Genomic DNA, 21,902 nt, shown 5'->3' on the forward strand with positions numbered 1-21,902 from the left:
GGCATCAAAACTATGAATTAACACATGGAATTATATACTTAACAAAAAAGTGTGAAACAACTGAAATTATGTCTTATATTCTAGGTTCTTCAAAGTAGCCACCATTTGCTTTGATGACTGCTTTGCACACTCTTGACATTCTCTTGATGAGCTTCAAGAGGTAGTCACCGGGAATGGTCTTCCAACAATCTTGAAGGAGTTCCCAAAGAAGCTTAACACTTGTTGGCCCTTTTGCATTCACTCTGCGGTCCAGCTCACCCCAAACCATCTCGATTGGGTTCAGGTCTGGTGACTGTGGAGGCCAGGTCATCTGGCGTAGCACCCCATCACTCTCCTTCTTTGTCAAATAGCTCTTACACAGCCTGGAGGTGTGTTTGGGATCATTGTCCTATGGAAATATAAATGATGGCCCAACTAAACACAAACCGGATGGAATAGCATGCCGCTGCAAGATGCTGTGGTAGCCATGCTGGTTCAGTATGCCTTCAATTTTGAATAAATCCCCAACAGTGTCACCAGCAAAGCACCCCCACACCATCACACCTCCTCCATGCTTCACGGTGGGAACCAGGCATGTAGAGTCCATCCGTTCAACTTTTATGCATCGCACAAAGACACGGTGGTTGGATCTCAAATTTGGACTCATCAGACCAAAGCACAGATTTCCGCTGGTCTAATGTCCATTCCTTGTGTTCTTTAGCCCAAACAAGTGTCTTCTGCTTGTTGCCTGTCCTTAGCAGTGGTTTCCTAGCAGCTATTTTACCATGAAGGCCTGCTGCACAAAGTCTCCTCTTAACAGTTGTTGTAGAGATGTGTCTGCTGCTAGAACTCTGTGTGGCATTGACCTGGTCTCTTATCTGAGCTGCTGTTAACCTGCGATTTCTGAGGCTGGTGACTCAGATAAACTTATTCTCAGAAGCAGAGGTGACTCTTGGTCTTCCTTTCCTGTGGCGGTCCTCATGTAAGCCAGTTTCTTTGTAGTAGTTGATGGTTTCTGCAACTGCACTTGGGGAAATTTTCAAAGTTTTCCCAATTTTTCGGACTGACTGACCTTAATTTCTTAAAGTAATCGTTTTTCTTTACTTAGCTGCTTTTCTCTTGCCATAATACAAATTCTAACAGTCTATTCAGTTGGACTATCAGCTGTGAATCCACCAGACTTATGCACAACACAACTGATGGTCCCAACACCATTTATAAGGCAAGAAATCCCACTTAATAAACCTGACAGGGCACACCTGTGAAGTGAAAACCATTCCCGGTGACTACCTCTTGAAGCTCATCAAGAGAATGCCAAGTGTGCAAAGCAGTCATCAAAGCAAAAGGTGGCTACTTTGAAGAACCTAGAATATAAGACTGCAAAAAAGTGTGAAACAACTGAAATTAAGTATATAATTACACACGTGTTAATTCATAGTTTTGATGCCTTCAGTGTGAATGTACAATTTTCATAGTCATGAAAATACAGAAAAATCTTTAAATGAGAAGGTGTGTCTAAACTTTTGGTCTGTACTGTATATAGCAGGATACGGTTGAGGGGGCCATGTATACCCGGAAGGGGATCTATCTAAAAGGATGGGGGGGCATATTTACCAGAATGGGGGATATTAGTACAGAATTGGGAGACTTTACCCCCTCTAACAGTGTGACCAGCAGATCCTCTCCATAAGCGTGTGTCATGATCACATTCTTAGCTTCAATTTTTTTTCTATTTTCCTCTGCCAAAACCTAGGTGCGTTTTATGGTCCAGTGCGTCTCATAGTCCGAAAAATACAGTAATTTGTACTGCCCATAGAAAACAGATACCAGAATTTGATTTTTCTAAAGCAAAATAACCTCCACAGCCACAGGCAGATTAGCATTGGAACAGCAAGTTTTTTGGAGGGTTTCATCCCTACTTTCCAAAATCCCCCCAAAATTATTTTTTCCATTGTCATAGCCACATGAATAATTGTATTTATTTTGCATACAGTGGGTAATAGTGGGAAAATGGCTGTCCACCAACGTTCACCATCTAACCTGATGGAACTGGAGAGGATCGGCAAGGAGGAATGGCAGAGGATCCTCAAATCCAGGTGTGAAAAACTTGTTGCACCATTCCCAAGAAGACTCATGGCTGTAATAGCTCAAAAGGTGCTTCTGCTCAATACCGAGCAAAGGGTCTGAATAAGTATGACCATGTGATATTTCAGTTTTTCTTTTTTAACAAATTTGCAAAAATGACTACATTTCAGGTTTTTTTTCAGTCAAGATGGTGTGCAGAGTGTACATTAATGAGAAAAAAATGAACTTTTTTTAATTTAAAGGGGTCTGAATACTTTCCATACCAACTGTATATGTGTTTTTTTTCCCAATGACATTATTTTGGTATAAACAAACCTTATTGGAACCCATTACCTATTTTAGGATAAATAAAAAAATATATTAAAAATTCCACAAATCCCTTTTTAAAGCATTCACCATGCAGCACAGCCTTGGCATTACATGGTCGACAGGTTAATTCAAGGATCCCCCACCAAATGCTTAGATGCCACAGTCAATGTTGACAATAGCACTTAAAGGGAACCTGTCATCCCCAAAATCGCAGGTGAGGCAAGCCCACCGGCATCAGGGGCTTATCTACAGCATTCTGGAATGCTGTAGATAAGCCCCCGATGTATCCTAAAAGAGGAGAAAAAGGCGTTCGATTATACTCACCAAGGGGCGTTCCCGCTGTTGGTCCGAGTCCGGCGCCTCCTATCTTCATAGGATGACAACCTCTTCTTGTCTTCACGCCGCGGCTCTGGTGCAGGCGTACTTTGTCTGCCCTGTTGAGGGCAGAGCAAAGTACTGCAGTGCGCAGTACTTTGCTCTGCCCTCAACAGGACAAAGTACGCCTGATGAAGATAGGAGGTGCCGGACCCGGATGAACAGCGGGAACGCCCCTGGGTGAGTATAATCTAACGTCTTTTTCTCATCTTTTAGGATACATCGGGGGCTTATCTACAGCATTCCGGAATGCTGTAGATAAGCCCCTGATGCCGGTGGGCTTACCTTACCCACGATTTAGTGGGTGACAGGTTGCCTTTAAGGGTTTAAATGGCCAGGACTGTACAGTGGCATGTAAAAGATTGGGCATCCCTGGTCAAAATTACTGTTATTCTGAACAGTTAAACAAGTTGAAGAGTAAATGATCTCTAAAAGGCCTAAAGTTAACATGACACATTTCCTTTGTATGTTTCGGGGGGAAAAAATAAGTATCTACTATATAATTGTCTAAGGGTCACTTCCGTCTGCCTGTCCTTCTGTCATGGTTATTCATTCGCTGATTGGTCTTGACAGCTGCCTGTCATGGAGACGGCGACCAATCAGTGACAGGCACAGTCCGGAAGAAAATGGCCACTCCTTACTCCCCGCAGTCAGTGCCTGTCACCCGCATACTCCCCTCCGGTCACCGCTAACACAGGGTTAATGCCGGCGGTAACGGGCCGTGTTATGCCGCGGGTAACGCACTGCGTTACCGCTGCTATTAACCCTGTGTGTCCCCAACTTTTTACTATTGACGCTGCCTATGCGGCATCAATAGTAAAAAATATAATGTTAAAAATAATAATTAAAAAATAATTTAAAAAAACCCTGCTATTCTCACCCTCCGTAGTCGCTCGCGCCGGCCGCCATCTTCCGTTGCAGGTTCCGGTGGCAAAGATGGTATGGGAGAAGGACCTGCCATGACGTCACGGTCATGTGACCGCGACGTCAAAACAGGTCCTGCAGTCATACCAACCCTGGAACCGGAAGCTGCCGTGTACTACAAGGGGCCCTCGGTGACAAACCTGGCTGGGCAATATACTAGGTAGCTGGGCAATATACTAGGTAGCTGGGCAATATACTACGTGACTGGCCAATATACTATGTGGCTCTGTGCTGTATACTGTTATGATGCGGTGGTCTAGAAGCAACATGGAACGAGCTCTGAAGGAAGTGGTAACTGTACTGACCGCAGTCCCTAAGCTCAAAACACTAGAAGTAGCCGTGGAATGCTCCTAACTCTCCCTAGGCATCTCGTCACAGCCTAAGAGCTAACTACCCCTAAAGACAGAAGCTGGAAAACTATCTTGCCTCAGAGAAAATCCCCAAAGGATAGATTAGCCCCCCACAAATAATGACTGTGAGTGGAGAGGAAAAAGACAAACACAGAATGAAACCAGGATGAGCACAGGAGGCCAGTCTAGCTTGATAGATAGGACAGGATGGAATACTGTGTGGTCAGTATAAAACACTACAAAAATCCACGCAGAGTTTACAAAAAAAATCTCCACACCCGACTAAAGGTTTGGAGGGTAAATCTGCTTCCCAGAGATTCCAGCAAGACAGAATTAACTCATACTGATAACGCTGGACAAACATAGAAAGCACTGAACGGATAAGTCCACAATCTGTGAACAGAAAAGCGCAAGCAAAAACTTAGCTTTGCTGAACTGGTCAGGATAACAGGGAAATCCAAAGAGATGTGAATCCAACCAGGAACCATTTACAAGTGGCACTGGCTGAAGGAACAGCCAGGCCTAAATAGCCGAGCAGATGAGACGATAACTGGAGGCAGCTGATGACAGCTAACTCCAAGGAGCAGCCATACCACTTGAAACCACAAGAGGGAGCCCAAGAGCAGAACTCACAAAAGTGCCACTTACAACCACCGGAGGGAGCCCAAGAGCGGAATTCACAACAGTATACTACGTCACTGGGCAATATACTACGTAACTGGGCAATATACTACGTAACTGGCCAATATACTACGTGGCTCTGTGCTGTATACTACGTTGCTGTGTAATATACTATGTGGCTCTGTGCTGTATACTACGTCACTGGGCAATATACTACGTAACTGGCCAATATAGTACATGGCTCGGTGCTGTATACTACGTCACTGGGCAATATAATACGTCACTGGGCAATATACTACGTAACTGGGCAATATACTACGTGGTTGGGCAATATACTACGTCACTGGGCAATATACTACGTGGTTGGGCAATATACTATGTGACTGGGCAATATACTACGGGACTGGGCAATATACTACGTGACTGGGCAATATACTACGTGACTGTGCAATATACTACGTGACTGGGCAATATACTACGTGGCTGGGCAATATACTACGCTGTTGGGCAATATACTACGTCACTGGGCAATATACTACGTGGCTGGGCAATATACTGCGTGGTTGGGCAATATACTACGTGGCTGGGCAATATACTACATGGGCTGGGCATGCATATTCTAGAATACCCGATGCGTTAGAATCGGGCCACCATCTAGTAGATAAATATATATACAAAAGTTAGGGCACCCTTGGAAAGTTGAGTGCTCAGATAACGTTGTCCAAGGTTTCAGACCTTAATTAGCCTGTTAGGGTTATTTCTTGTTCACCATCATCGTTAGGAAAGGTGAAGTGATGCAAATTTTCCAGCTTTATAAAAACACAGCCCTCTAACCTTGTGCCAAACAGCAACAGCCATGGGTTCTTCTAAGCATCTATCTAGCTCTCTGAAAATGAAAATAGTGGCGGCCACAAAGCAGGAGAAGGCTATAAACAGATAGCAAAGCGTTTTCAAGTTGCCCTTTCCTCACTTTGAAATGTAATTAAGAAATGGCAATGAACAGGAACAGTGGAGGTCAAGATAAGGTATTGAAGACCAAGCAGAATTTCAGGGAGAGCTGCTCGTAGGATTGCTAGAGGCAAATCGGAACCCCGGCTTGACTGCAAAAGACTTTCAGAGATATGTAGCAGACTCTGGAGTTGTGGTACATTGTTTTACTGTGTCCTTCATGGAAGAGTCATCAAAAGAAAACCTCTCCTGCGTCCTCACCATAAAATTCAGGGTTAGAAGTATGCAAAACAACATCTAAACAAACCTTGATTCATTTTGTAAACAAGTCCTGTGGACCAGTGAGGTTAAAATAGAACTCTTTGGCCATAGTGATCAAAGGTATGTTTGAAAAATGGGCACAGAATTTCAGGAAAAGAACATCTTGCCAACTATTAAGCATGGGGGTGGATCAATTACGTTTTTGGATTGTGTTGCAGCCAATGGCACAGGGAACACTACTCGAGTAGATGGAAGAATACATTCATTGAAATTGCAACAAATTCTTGATGCAAACATAACACAATCTGTAAAAAAGCTGAAGTTGCAAAGAGAATGGCTTCTACAAATGAATAATGACACGTCAAAATCCACAATAGACTACCTCAAAAGGCGCAAGTAAAAATGGGGTGCTACTAGGTACTAACCATGCATGATGCACAAACTTTTGCATCGGCCCATTTTCCTTTTTTGCAATTTTAAAAATGTAAAAAATGAAGAAAAAAAAATATTTTTTTTGCCTAAAATACAAAGGAAATGTGTTATCTTTAGGGCTTTTAGAGATCATTTCATCTTCAACTTGCTTAACTGTCACAACAGAAGTAATTTTGACCATGGGTGCCCAAAACTTTTACAGGCCACGGTGCGTCTCTATGATACCAGCTATCACTTTTGAAACCTTGCTCTTGCTGTGGGTTCGGATCTTAAGCCCTGTAGTTTTCCCACCTTTATGTACGGCATATTGTAGCAAGACTATATGAAATGAAGATTTAATCTGTGATTTCTTACTATGGACAAAAAGACCATTATTTCTCGTTGGCAGTCTCCATAAATCAGGTCCAAAAAGTACCTGTAAGATTTGCCAATTAAACAATGTGACTGCAAATTAATTTATAGCAGAAGCTGTGTGAACTGTATTTTTATACATACAGCTCTGGCAAAAATTAAGAGACCATCATATCAAAACCTTGTCATGGGCAGCCCAATCTCCAGACCTGAACCCCATTGAAAACCTCTGGAATGTAATCAGGAGGATGATGGATAGTCACAAGCCATCAAAGGACAACTGCTTAAATTTTTGCGCCAGGGGCAGTGTGAAGACTTGGTGGAAAGCATGCCAAGACACATGAAAGCTGTGATTAAAAATCATGGTTATTCCACAAAATATTGATTTCTGAATTCTTCCTGAGTTAAAACATTAGTATTGCTGTTTCTAAATTATTATGAACTTGTTTTCTTTGCATTATTTGAGGTTTGAAAGCACTGGTTATTTTTATTTGAAATTTTGACCATTTCTCCTTTTCAGAAAAAAAATACAAAATGTATTGCTTGGAAATTCGGAGATATGTTGTCAGATGCTTATAGAATAAAAGAACAATTTACATTTTACTCAAAAATATACTTATGAAGAGGAAAATCAGACAAACTGAACATTTTGCAGCGGTCTCTTAATTTTTGCCAGAGCTGTATATTATCAAATCTATGACCTTATGTATATTTAAAAAAATAGATATTAGTTTTGTAAATATGAAATGACAATTCTAGGTGACGGCACTTGAGGACTAAAAATTGGTATGTGCCGTTTAGTCAAACTAGTTGTTCAAAACATGGTATGCGCCCCCATAAATACCAATAAAAAATACAAGTCATGTCACAAAATGAAACACTGTATGTTAATATCTTGGCTGAAAAATAAATACAATACGGAGCAAACGTTTTAGGAAAGTGTATAAAAAAAGCTGAAAAGTAAGAATGCATTTTGTTAATTGCTAAAAATAAATTAATACTAGCAAAGTGAATGAACAAAAGAGAAATATAAATCAAATCAATATTTGGCGACAGCCCTTTCCCTTCACTTCTTCTAGGTACAGTTACACTTGTACATAGTTTTTCAAAGAACTCGTCATAGAAGCTGTTCCTAACATCTTGGAGAACTAACCACAGATCTTCTGTGGATGTCACTTGAGCAAAGCCTTCTGTCTCTTCATGTGATCCCAGACAAACTGGATGATGTTGAGATCAGTGCTCTATGGGGGACATATCATCACTTTCAGGATTCTTTGTTCTCTCTTCTTTCTTGATATGGTTCATACAAATGGTAAGACTAGTTATACTGCATCAGCAAGGTCTCTACCAGGCAAAGATTTCAACAGACTGGAGTTTCAAGATGTGTTGTTCAAGCTCTCTCGAAGGCAGCAAAAAAACAAAGGGACAATGTTGGCATAGACAAAATGGTTTGCCAAGAAAACTTAGTGCAGCACAGGAAAGACACATCATGTTTACTTCCTTTCAAAATTAGAAGATGTTCAGCAGTGCCATTAGCTCAGAACAGGCAGTAACCGGAGGAACAAATATACAGCTTGGAAAAGTCTGACCAGAAGTGATCTTCATGGAAGGATTGCACCCAAAAAGCCAGGTGCTCTGGACTGAAGAGTCCAAATGTGAAATATTGGCTATGACAGAAGGCAATTTGTTTCCTGAAGAACAGTACATTAATGAGTGCCTGCAGGGAACAATTAAGTACAGTAGAGGATCGTTTCAAGTTTTTGGCTACATATCAGCAAAAGGAATTGGATATTTGGTCAGGATTCAAGGTGTTCTCAATGCTGAGAAACACAGATACTTAAGGTACCTTCACACTGAGCGACTTTAGAACAATAACGATAGCGGTCCGTGACGCTGCAGCGTCCTGGATAGCGATCTCGTTGTGTTTGACACGCAGCAGCGATCAGGATCCTGCTGTGAGATCGCTGGTCGGAGCTAGAAGGCCAGAACTTTATTTCGTCGCTGGATCACCCGCTGACATCGCTGAATCGGCGTGTGTGACGCCAATTCAGCGATGTCTTCACTTGTAACCAGGGTAAACATGGGGTTACTAAGCGCAGGGCCGCGCTTAGTGACCCGATGTTTACCCTGGTTACCATCGTAAATGTAAAAAAAAACAAACACTACATACTTACATTCCGGTGTCTGTCGCGTCCCTCGCCGTCAGCTTCCCGCACTGACTGTGAGGGCCGGCCGTAAAGCAGAGCACAGCGGTGACGTCACAGCTGTGCTCTGCTTTACGGCCGGCCGGCACTCACAGTCAGTGCGGGAAGCTGACGGCGAGGGACGTGACAGGCCCCGGAATGTAAGTATGTAGTGTTTGTTTTTTTTTTACATTTACAATGGTAACCAGGGTAAACATCGGGTTACTAAGCGCGGCCCTGCGCTTAGTAACCCGATATTTACCCTGGTAACCAGGGGACTTCGGCATCGTTGGTCGCTGGAGAGCTGTCTGTGTGACAGCTCTCCAGCAACCACACAACGACAAAACAGCGACGCTGCAGCGATCGGCATCATTGCCTATATCGCTGCAGCGTAACTCAATGTGACGGTACCTTTACTCATCATGTAATACCATCATCAGGAGGGCGCCTGATTGGCTCCAAATTAGCTGCAGAAGGACAACGAGCCCAAGCATACAGCCAAAAAGAATGAGTCCTTAAAGTGATGATTCCACCCCCACAGAACTCTGATCCCACATCATCCAGTCTGTATGGGATTACATGAAGAGACAGAATAATTTGCACAAGCCTTATTACACAAAAGATCTGTGGTTAATTCTCCAAGATGTTTGGAACAATCTCTTTAAAATCTGTGTGCCTAGATCAATTGCTGCTGTTTTGAAGGCAAAAGCTGGCCACATCAAATATTGATTTTGTTTTAGGCTATGTGCACACGTCCGGAATTGCCGCAGAAATTTCCGTTGCAAATCCGGAACTCCCTGCCGCGGGAAAAAAGCATGTGGAATTGGCATGCGTATTCCCACTAAACACTAGAGTTTTGTAAGCATAATTAACTTGCAGAATGCTAGCGTTTTCCAAGCGATCTGTAGCATCGATTGGAAAACTGACTGACAGGTTGGTCACACTTGTCAAACATAGTGTTTGACAATTGTGACCAACTTTTTACTATTGATGCTGCCTATGCAGCATCAATAGTAAAAAAAGATCTAATGTTAAAAATAATATAAAAAAAAAAAATCGTGATATTCTCACCTTTCAGCATCCCTCGCATGCTTCCCGCTCTTCATGATGCTCCCGACAACTCCCGTTCCCAATAATGCCTAGTGGCAATGACCCTTGATGACGTATCAGTCTCGCGAGACCGCTACATCATCACAGGTCATTCTCGCAATGCATTATTGGGAACGGGAGCATCGTGAGGTGCGGGAAGGATGCCGGGAAGTGAGAATATCACGATTTTTTATTTTAATTCTTTTTTTTTTTAACAATTATATGGTTCCCAGGGCCTGGAGGAGAGTCTCCCCTCCTCGACCCTGGGTACCCACCGCACATGATCCGCTTACTTCCCCCATGGTGGGCATTGCCACATGCGGAAAGTAAGCGAATCAATGCATTCCTATGTGTGCGGAATCCATGCGATTACGCACAAAGAATGAACATGTTGCGTTTTTTTCCGGAATGCGATTCCACCGCAGAAAAAAACGCAGCATGTGCTCAAAAAATGCGTATTGCATTGTAATAAATTGGATGCTTAATGTATGCGTATTTTTTCACGGTTTTATTAAGTTTTTATAGTGAAAAAAAACGCGAAAATTCCTGAACGTGTGCACATAGCCGTAGGCTTCTCATTTTTTTCCATTCACTTTGATTTTTCTAGTAATAAATTATTACAGGGAACAGGTCATCTGACTAATTCTGCCAAAACCATGGGCAGAACGAATGAGAATCTGGTTGCATGATTATAGTCGGATATATTTTTCTTTCAAATGCCAGATGCCGATTCATACTGCATTAGATGGCACGTTCCCTTTAAAGGAACAGAGGGCAGAGCAAATTACTGCAGTGCGCAGGCGCCGGGCCTCTCTGACCTTTCCCGGCTCAACAGGGCAGACAATGTACGCCTGCGCAGGAGCCGCAGCGTGAAGACAAGACGAGGACGTCATCTGATAAAGATGGGAGGTCGCGGACCGGACCGCGACGCTCATCGGACCGGACCAAAGCGGGAATGCCCCTGGGTGAGCATAATATAACCTCTTTCTCATCTTTTAGGGTACATCGGGGGCTTATCTAAAGCATTACAGAATGCTGTAGATAAGCCCCTGATGCTGGTGAGCTTAGCTCACCTTCGATTTTGGGGGTGACAGGTTCCCTTTAATACTTTAAAGCATTCTTACTTTACAGGATTTTTTTTCCACACTTGCATAAAACTTTTGCACTGTACTTTATGTTACATGTAGTGATGAGCGAGTGTATTCGTTGCTTGGGTGACCTCCGAGTATTTGTTAGTGTTCAGAGACTTAGTTTTCATCGCAGCAGCTGGATGATTTACAGCTATTAGCCAGGCTGAGTAAATGTGGGGGTTGCCTGATTGCTAGGTAATCCCCACATGTAATCAAGCTGGCTAATAGCTGTAAATCATGCTGCTGAGGCTAAGAAAACTTAATCTCCGAGCAGTCATAAATACTCGGAGACCACCAGAGCGTGCTCGGGGAAAACCCGAGCAACGAGTACATTCGCTCATCACTAGTTACATGTCTTAGAATGGGCAAAAAGGGAATTTGTTCAGAAGAGAGTTTTTCTTCTGCAAAAAAAAAAAAATACAAATAAAAATTCCCCTGCTTTAAACAAGATTTAGGGGTAAATATAATCCTTTATTCCAGGATTATGAAAAATAATATTTTTTAAATCTTTCTTAATGATAAATTTATACTAGTACCATGATTAGATGCAAGTATTAATTTGTGATGTATAAACATACAATAAATTACTGCAGTTGATAAAGTACGAATTTATCATATTCATATCACTGTTAACCAGATATGAATCACAGAAAATATAGAGTAAAACATGACTTGAGATGTATACGGTAATTCGTCACCAGTCTCATTTACCTATTACAATGCAATACAGTACATGATTCATTATAGTGAGTAACAGATGCATCATGAATTAACATTTACTAGTTTAAACTTTTCATTCATTTTTTAATTTAGGAAAAATGTTAGGTAATACCAAAATTAGATTTTTGCTTAAAAAAAAAAAGTTAGAAATGTATAGTTTTTCTGATTCGCTATGCCTCTTTCCTCATATGCAGGTACTGCAGGACCTAAGGTATCCATGGTTTCGTCCACTACCAACTAGCTAACTGTCACTATATCAGTGGTCATTACCATGGATACCTAAGGTCCTGCAATGCCTGCACATGAGCAAAGAGACATAGAGAATCAGAAAAACTATACTACATTTCTAATTGGAGGTATTAAAATAATAATAAATAATCTTTATTTTTACATAGCGCTAACATATTCCGCAGCGCTTTACAGTTAGCACATATTATCATCGCTGTCCCCGTTGGGGCTCACAATCTAAATTCCCTATCAGTATGTCTGGAATGTGGAAGGAAACCGGAGAACCCGGAGGAAACCCACGCAAACACGGGGAGAACATACAAACTACTTGCAGATGTTGTCCTTGGTGGTATTTGAACCCAGGACTCCAGCGCTGTAAGGCTGCTGTGCTAACCACTGAGCCACCATGCTGCCCTATTTGCTAATATTATTATTACACCTACTATATATTGGGATAGGATATTGGAGATGGGAATACCCTTTTAAGTAGAAGTTTGGCACTTCATTATCTCATTAAGACTGCCTCAAAGATGCATGCACACAGTTCGGCCTTGTTCCCTGGAGTGATTAAAAAAATTACTCCAATATTGATCCAGAAAAGTAGGACGAGTGTAATGCGTGTAAAATGCTATTTTTCTCAACTTGCGTCCACATGACATGCGTATGCAATGCTTTTTTTTTTCTCTGCAACTGTTATTCTGCAATCATTTACAAGACTATTTACAGTGTACTATGCTGCAGAATGGTAACGTATCTGTAAAAATCGGACGGCATACAGATGGTCCGTGTGCAGTCTTTTTTTTCTCACACCCTGAGTCTCGTCAGATATACGCAGTCAATCGCAGCATGCTGCGATTTTTTTCCTCAGTCTGATTTCAGCTGAAGAAAAGATCACAGATGAGCACGGACTCATTGAGTAACATTGGTGTGACTGCAATGCGATTTTTACTCTACTTTACCAAGTTTATACGCAAGTGGGAACGAGGCCTTAAAGGGAACCTGTCACCCCGAAAATCCCGGGTGAGGTAATCCCACCGGCATCAGGGGCTTATCTACAGCATTCTGTAATGCTGTAGATAAGCCCCCGATGTAACCTGAAAAGGGAGAAAAAGACGTTAGATTATACTCACCCAGGGGCGGTCCCGCTGCTGGTCAGGTCGGATGGGCGTCTCCGGTCCGCTCCGGCGCCTCCCATCTTCTTTCCATGACGTCCTCTTCTGATCTTCAGCCACGGCTCCGGCGCAGGCGTACTTTGCTCTGCCCTGTTGAGGGCAGACAAAGTACTGCAGTGCGCAGGCGCCGGGCCTCTGACCTTTCCGGCGCCTGCGCACTGCAGTACTATCCTCTTCCCTCAAGAGGGCAGAGCAAAGTACGCCTGCGCCGGAGCCGTGGCTGAAGATCAGAAGAGGACGTCATGGAAAGAAGATGGGAGGCGCCGGAGCGGACCGGAGACGCCCATCCGACCTGACCAGCAGCGGGACCGCCCCTGGGTGAGTATAATCTAACGTCTTTTTCTCCCTTTTCAGGTTACATCGGGGGCTTATCTACAGCATTACAGAATGCTGTAGATAAGCCCCTGATGCCGGTGGGATTACCTCACCCGGGATTTTCGGGGTGACAGGTTCCCTTTAAAGGGACTGTCACCTGAATTTGGAGGGAACAATTATCAGCCATAGAGGCGGGGTTTTCGGGTGTTTGATTCAGCCTTTCCTTACCCGCTGGCTGCAATATTGGATTGAAGTTCATTCTCTGTCCTCCGTAGTACACGCCTGCGCAAGGCAAGATTGCCTTGTGCAGGCATGTACTACGGAGGACAGAGAATGAACTTCAATCCAATATTGCAGCCAGCATGCAGCCAGCGGGTAAGGAAAGGGTGAATCAAACACCCGAAAACCCCGCCTCTATGGCTGAAAATTGTTCCCTCCAAATTCAGGTGACAGAGTCCCTTTAAGGGGACTGTCAGCACAAAATGATTGTTCAAACTAAGCCAGACGCTAGGACATTCACTGAGGGACAGATCATTTAAATACACCTTCCCACTTGCTAATGTTCCCTCTATCTTAACATTCCCTCAATCTCAACCTCCCATCTGATTGACAGCTCTGGCTTCATAGGGCCAGAGAAGGGAAGTAATAGATGGAAACCTAGCAGGCGGGAAGATTTTTATAAATGATTGGCCACACCGAGGGAGCACTGTGCGCATGTGCTTGGTTTGAGAAGTCATTCTGTGCTGACAGAGTCCCTTTAATTCAGCGGGTACAGTAAATTGAACCACTGCCAGACATCGATAGCATATCTTCAATAAGAAAAAAAAAAGATGGGGCATGTTAAAATGACAGTACACCACAATATTTCTATTACTTACAGTAGCTCTCCCAATCAGTCTTGCCCGAAACCTCAGAAGTTACCCCTCCCCCTCCCCTCCCCCCCCTCAAAAAAAAAAAAAAACGACTTGCAACAAGAGATGTCATAATAGCAAAAATGCTCTGTGTACGGCAGGGAAGACAGGCAACAAAATTATGGTCACGTCAGAGGTGAGAAAACAGATTTCTATGACTCTGGTCCAGGGGGCTACAAAACAGTCTATGGCCAACAGATTAGCGCCCTGTGACCCTGTTTCTATCTAACAGCATCCCTGAAGCTTCTTCTGATTAGTTAGCCTGTGGCCAGTGTCAGCTTAGAATACATGACAAATTGCATGTAGTATATTCATTTTCAAAAATAGACTTTAGCGGTTTTTTTTTGCAATCGAGACAAAAAGGTTTAGATGCGAAAAAAATACACTGCTGAAACAGGAACATGAGTTTGAGATTATAGTTTTACATATGTGCATGTTTGAGGAATTTAATACAGAAAGTCAGGTATTGCCTGCTACTATTACAACCGACCGCATGCAAATATTTCCCCCAAAAGATTTGAAATGTTATATTTCTTTGTTATCAACATTAATTTGAAAACAGATATCTAATCTCTCAATCTGCGTGTAAATACTCAGTCAAAAGGGGGGTTAACACAAAGGGGCCTTGTTAGTTCTCTCGCAGCTAATAAGTAACACGTTATTTTCAAACCATCCATGCTTTACATGCAATTAGACATTCACATGAGCAATGTGGAAATTACCTGCACAAAATAACCCTATTTTGATGAGGATGCTGTGGAAAATCAGAGGCAGTAAAGTTTGAATGTTATCGTGCAGACGGGAAGTGTGAAGCTAAGCATCATTTAGACGTAAGGGGAAGATCTCAATGCAGCCTGGGGTGGCATTTTTATTGTGCTTCTGTTGGAAATCTGTAGTTAAGGGATCTGATGCCCTTTTCACAGTCTAGAATGCAGTATCCCTGCACTGGAGCATGTGTACAAGCTTTTCTGAAGACAAAGGATGTTAAATGTCTCAGGTCATTAAGAAGTTATTTTTTTTGTACACCCGCTCACAATGCTTTTGTTTCTGCTGCTAACATTTCCTTCCTGGCAAAGCTCAGCCCTGCTCCCCACACAGCTTGGACACGTGATATGCTCTCAGGCCTCTAACACAGCGAATGACCTCACTCTTCATTACTGGGTCTGTTATCATCAGGATTCCGCAACCCACAAGGCTTGCCTTTAAGCCATCCAAAAATTGTAAGAAAACTGTGGTGCACGGATTTTTATTTTCTACTATGTATTTAAATCACACTGCATGTTCATATTAAAAATTGCAGAGACATCAGAATTTTGATACGAGGGTCAGATCAAAAATAACAATGCTAGTGTATGTCTGAAAAAAAAAAAAAATGGGCTGTATTTGGATGACCTGCATGTGTGGTCCAATTTTCACGAATTATCAGAAATGAGAATTGTTTTCTACATGTGTGAAAAGAACTGATCACTCTCTGACGATACTCGGTCCATTTTTCACGTACATGAGAAAAATCACAGTCTGAATGAGGCCTTAGGCTGGGTTTACAGAGACGTCAGACTAATCAGAATAATATTTGACATTTGGCCCTGACACTTTTTGTGACATGGGTTCGAAAAAAAACAGAGATCCATCAACTTTGTACGTTAGGTTTTTTTTTTTTTTCCTTGTTTCTTGTTATTCTATAGCTAAACCCATGGAAGGGGTCATGAAAAAACACCACGAACAGACTATACTAGAAAAGGATAAAAATAAAAGCAAACCATTAACTCAAAAAATGCACCAAAAGGTTTGTGAAAGCATCATGCATAAAAACACGCTGTGTACAGTGTTTAAATAATTTCTTACTGACTTACAGCTAAAATCAAAGTCACAGTATTTATTTCTTTATTTAAGTGGACACCTATGTGCAACAGATGTCGCTGTATGCTTATACCGTAACATCCATTACAGGTAAATGTCAGTAAATCTTGATGTATACCTCCGACAAACAATACAAATTAGGATAAAATGGAAGCCTTACAATATCAACCAGCATTTGGACAAATGTATAACATATAGAGAAACATATAATCATATTTAAGGCCACATTCACATGTCCGTGTTTAACGCTTTTACCCCCAAGGGTGGTTTGCACGTTAATGACCGGGCCAATTTTTACAATTCTGACCACTGTCCCTTTATGAGGTTATAGCTCTGGAACACTTCAACGGATCCCAGTGATTCTGACATTGTTTTCTCGTGACATATTGTACTTCATGATAGTGGTAAAATTTCTTTGATATTACCTGCGTTTATTTGTGAAAAAAACGGAAATTTGGCAAAAAATTTGAAAATTTTGCAATTTTCCAACTTTGAATTTTTATGCAATTAAATCACAGAGATATGTCACACAAAATACTTAATAAGTAACATTTCCCACATGTCTACTTTACATCAGCACAATTTTGGAACCAAATTTTTTTTTGTTAGGGAGGTATAAGGGTTAAAAGTTGACCAGCAATTTCTCATTTTTACAACATCATTTTTTTTAAGGAACCACATGTCATTTGAAGTCATTTTTAGGGGTCTATATGATAGAAAATACCCAAGTGTGACATCATTCTAAAAACTGCACCTCTCAAGGTGCTCAAAACCACATTCAAGAAGTTTATTAACCCTTCAGGTGTTTCACAGGAATTTTTTGAATGTTTAAATATAAATGAACATTTAACTTTTTTTCACAAAAAAATTACTTCAGCTCCAATTTGTTTCATTTTACCAAGGGTAACAGGAGAAAATGGACCCCAAAAGTTGTTGTATAATTTGTCCTGAGTACACCGATACCCCATATGTGGGCGCATGGCAGAACTCGGAAGGGAAGAAGCGCCATTTGACTTATCAATGCAAAATTGACTGGAATTGAGATGGGACACCATGTTGCGTTTGGAGAGCCACTGATGTGCCTAAACATTGAAACCCCCCACAAGTGACACCATTTTGGAAAGTAGACCCCCTAAGGAACTTATCTAGATGTGTGGTGAGCACTTTGATCCACCAAGTGCTTCACAGAAGTTTATAATGCAGAACCGTAAAAATAAAACAAAGATTTTTTCCCACAAAAATTATTTTTTAGCCCCCAGTTTTGTATTTTCCCGAGGGTAACAGGAGAAATTGGACCCCAAAAGTTGTTGTCCAATTTGTCCTGAGTACGCTGATACCCCATATGTGGGGGGGGGGAACCACCATTTGGGCGCATAGGAGGGCTCAGAAGGGAAGGAGCGCCATTTGGAATGCAGACTTAGATGGAATGGTCTGCAGGCGTCACTTTGTGCTTGCAGAGCCCCTAATGTACCTAAACAGTAGAAACCCCCCACAAGTGACCCCATATTGGAAACTAGACCCCCCAAGAAACTTATCTAGATGTGTTGTGAGAACTTTGAACCCCCAAGTGTTTCACTACCGTTTATATCGCATAGCCGTGAAAATAAAAAATAATAACCCTGCTTTATCAATTTTACCAAACGCGGAACGGGATAAACGCCTCCTACAAAAGAAATTCATGAATAGCTGGTTTTTGGTCATTCTGCCTCACACAAATCGGAATAAAAAGCGATCCAAAAATGTCACGTGCCCGAAAATGTTACCAATAAAAACGTCAACTCGTCCCGCAAGAAACAAGACCTCACAAGACTCTGTGGACTCAAATATGGAAAAATTATAGCTCTCAAAATGTGGTAACGCAAAAAATATTTTTTGCAATAAAAAGCGTCTTTCAGTGTGTGACGGCTGCCAATCATAAAAATCTGCTAAAAACCCCACTATAGAAGTAAATCAAACCCCCCTTTATCACCCCCTTAGTTATGGAAAAATTAAAAAAATTTAAAAATGTATTTATTTCCATTTTCCCATTAGGGTTAGGGCTAGGGTTAAGGCTACAGTTAGGGTTGGGGCTAAAGTTAGGGTTAGGGTTTGGATTACATTTACGGTTAGGAATAGGATTGGGATTAGGGGTGTGTTTGGATTAGGGTTTCAGTTATAATTGGGGGGTTTCCACTGTTTAGGCACATCAGGGGCTCTCCAAATGCGACATGGCGTCCGATCTCAATTCTAGCCAATTCTGCGTTGAAAAAGTAAAACAGTGCTCCTTCCCTTCCGAGCTCTCCCGTGTGCCCAAACAGGGGTTTACCCCAACATATGGGGTATCAGCGTACTCAGGACAAATTGGACAACAACTTTTGGGGTCCAATTTCTCCTGTTACCCTCGGGAAAATACAAAACTGGGGGCTAAAAAATAATTTTTGTGGGAAAAAAAGATTTTTTATTTTAACGGCTCTGCGTTATAAACTGTAGGGAAACACTTGGGGGCTCATAGTTCTCACAACACATCTAGATAAGTTCCTTGGGGGGTCTAGTTTCCAATATGGGGTCACTTGTGGGGGGTTTCTACTGTTTAGGTACATTAGGGGCTCTGCAAGCACAAAGTGACGCCTGCAGACCATTCCATCTAAGTCTGCATTCCAAATGGCGCTCCTTCCCTTCCGAGCCCTCCTATGCGCCCAAATGGTGGTTCCTCCCCACAGATGGGGTATCAGCGTACTCAGGACAAATTGGACAACAACTTTTGGGGTCCAATTTCTCCTGTTACCCTCGGGAAAATACAAAACTGGGGGCTAAAAAATAATATTTGTGGGAACATTTTTATTTTTTTATTTTTATGGCTCTGCATTATGAACTTCAGTGAAGCCCTAGGTAGGTCAAAGTGCTCATCACACATCTACATAAGTTCCTTAGGGGGTCTACTTTCCAAAATGGTGTCACTTGTGGGGGGTTTCAATGTTTAGGCACATCAGTGGCTCTGCAAACGCAATATGGCGTTCCATCTCAATTCCTGTCAATTTTGCATTGAAAAGTCAAACGGCGCTCCTTCCCTTCAGAGTTCTCCCATGCGCCCAAACAGTGGTTTACCCCCACATATGGGGTATCAGCGTACTCAGGACAAATTATACAACAACTTTTGGGGTCGAATTTCTTCTCTTACCCTTGGGAAAATAAAAAATTGGGGGCAAAAAGATCATTTTTGTGAAAAAAAAATGATTTTTATTTTTACGGCTCTGCATTATAAACTTCTGTGAAGCCCTAGGTGGGTCAAAGTGGCACGTGACATTTTTAGATCGCTTTTTATTACGATTTTTGTGAGGCAGAATGACCAAAAACCAGCTATTCATGAATTTCTTTTGGGGGAGGCGTTTATACCGTTCCGCGTTTGGTAAAATTGATAAAGCAGTTTTATTCTTCGGGTCAGTACGATTACAGAGATACCTCATTTAAATCATTTTTTTATGTTTTGGCGCTTTTATACGATAAAAACTATTTTAAAGAAAAAATAATTATTTTTGCATCGCTTTATTCTCAGAACTATAACTTTTTTTATTTTTTCGCTGATGATGCTGTATGGCGGCTCGTTTTTTGCGGGACAAGATGACGCTTTCAGCGGTACCATGGTTATTTATATCTGTCTTTTTGATCCCGTGTTATTCCACTTTTTGTTCGGCGGTATGATAATAAAGCGTTTTTTTCTTACGGTGTTTACTGAAGGGGTTAACTAGTGGGCCAGTTTTATAGGTCGGGTCGTTACGGACGCGGCGATACTAAATGTGTACTTTTATTTTTTTTTATTATTTAGATAAAGAAATGTATTTATGGGAATAATATATATATATTTTTTTTCATTATTTAGGAATATTTTTATTTTTTTTTACACATTTGGAAAAAATTTTTTTTTACTTTTTTACTTTGTCCCAGGGGGGGGGGGACATTACAGATCGATGATCTGACAGTTTGCGCAATGCTTCCCTATACCGCCGGCACATCGCGATCATGTTTGATCGCGGTGTGCCGGGGGTTAATGTGCCGGGGACGGTCCGTGATAGTATAGGGAAGCATCGCGCAGGGAGGGGGCTCCCTGCGGGCTTCCCTGAGCCCCCCGCAGCAACGCGATGTGATCACGTTGTTGCGAGGGTCTCCTACCTCCTTCCTCCTTGCTGGACCCGGATCCAAGATGGCCGCGGCATCCGGGTCCTGCAGGGAGGGAGGTGGCTTCACAGAGCCTGCTCAGAGCAGGCACTGTGAAGCCTGCAGTGCTGCATGTCAGATCGGTGATCTGACAGAGTGCTGTGCAAACTGTCAGAATCAGACTCCACAGGTGCCATCTTCCTCTTTTTTTTTGGGATGGGGCTGTGGTAATTGGGTCTGGGAAAAGGGCATATACCAAGGACTGGATCTCCTGTTTAATGAGGATCTTGATACTTTCAAACAGGGAGGGTTGTTCGGTACACAACACCTCATCAGTGCAGGACTGGCAAAGATTCTTCTTGTATGAAGAAGGAAGCCTGGTAGCACATACACCACTCTTGCAGCTGGGTGCATTATCCTTCTTAGGGGCAGGGGCCCTGTCTCTCAAAGAAAGAGAGAAGGGGGATAAGTCAACTATTATGCCACCTAGAAGTAAGGGACCTTCAACCACTACTTACAGTAGCAGGGAGGACGCTGAGCTCTGCAGAGGCAGGGAGGGTTTTTTTTGTCACCGTCCATGGTCTGTCTGTCCACAGTCACACAGACAATGGGCCTTACCTGCTGCTATCCCCCGACCAGGGTTAAATAACTGAGGTCTCAGCGTCATCAAATTCCGTGCTCCTCCTCTCCTAGGTTGGTGGGGGGGGGGGGAGAGGGGGAATGTGACTATGAACTCTGGGTCAGATTGTAGCTGCTGAGGTCATGGAGTGTTTTAGCCAACAATGACTAGCTAAGTTCTGGTCAAAGAAAGAACTAAGAGCTGAGACCAGCACCTTTAAGGTACTAGGTCTAAGCCCCAGGTCAAGGCCCCTCTGAAGGAAGTCTAGAATATTATTTATTTATATAGCACCATTAATTCCATGGTGCTGTACATGTGAAGAATATGAGCAATGTTTGGATGAAAGGGGTCCAGAATGTTCGGAGAACACCAAGATGAGAATTTTTTCCAGACTTTGTCATAAATTGCATTAGTCACTGGCTTCTGGGATTGCGGTAGTGGACCCTCCTGGGCCATAACCAGCAGGGCACTTTAACAACTCCTTCACAGCCACGTGGGAGCGATCAGAATCATAGTGACCCGATCGGATCGTATCTTCTGTAGTGTCCTTGCCAGAATCGGGATTGGAGGGAAGGCGTAGGCAAGGTTGAACATCCAGGGGTGGGAAAAAGCATCTACGCCCAATGCTCTGTCTGCGGTATTCAGGGAAAAATATGTTTCTACTTTTGCGTTCTGGCTGTTGGCAAATAAATCCACATCCGGGATTCCCCATCGTGCGAATAAGGATAAAAAGACTACCTGGTCAAGGCACCACTCCCCCGGATGTACCGTATATACTCGAGTATAAGCCGACCCCCCCTAATTTTGCCACAAAAAAACTGGGAAAACTTATTGACTCGAGTATAAGCCTAGGGTGGAAATGCAGCATTTACCGGTGAATTTCAAAAAATAAAAATAGATCATTCTTGC

The 21,902-nt window shown here is 42.4% G+C and overlaps 1 protein-coding gene across 4 annotated transcripts in view; it reads right to left on the bottom strand.

The window, feature by feature from the left end:
- LOC138662585 (golgin subfamily A member 4-like) overlaps positions 1 to 21,902 on the bottom strand; it is a 268,158-nt gene that overhangs the window by 172,867 nt on the left and 73,389 nt on the right. For 2 of the 4 annotated variants that reach the window (XR_011318036.1, XM_069748391.1), the window contains exon 1: positions 15,106 to 15,198. The exons of the other annotated variants lie outside the window; for them this stretch is intronic. The gene's annotated coding sequence lies outside the window, so the exon portion shown is untranslated. Of the gene's footprint in view, positions 1 to 15,105; positions 15,199 to 21,902 lie in introns of those variants that run through there. 4 annotated transcript variants of the gene reach the window in all.

This window comes from Ranitomeya imitator, chromosome 2, assembly GCF_032444005.1.
Source record: "Ranitomeya imitator isolate aRanImi1 chromosome 2, aRanImi1.pri, whole genome shotgun sequence".
Taxonomy (NCBI): Eukaryota; Metazoa; Chordata; class Amphibia; order Anura; family Dendrobatidae; genus Ranitomeya; species Ranitomeya imitator.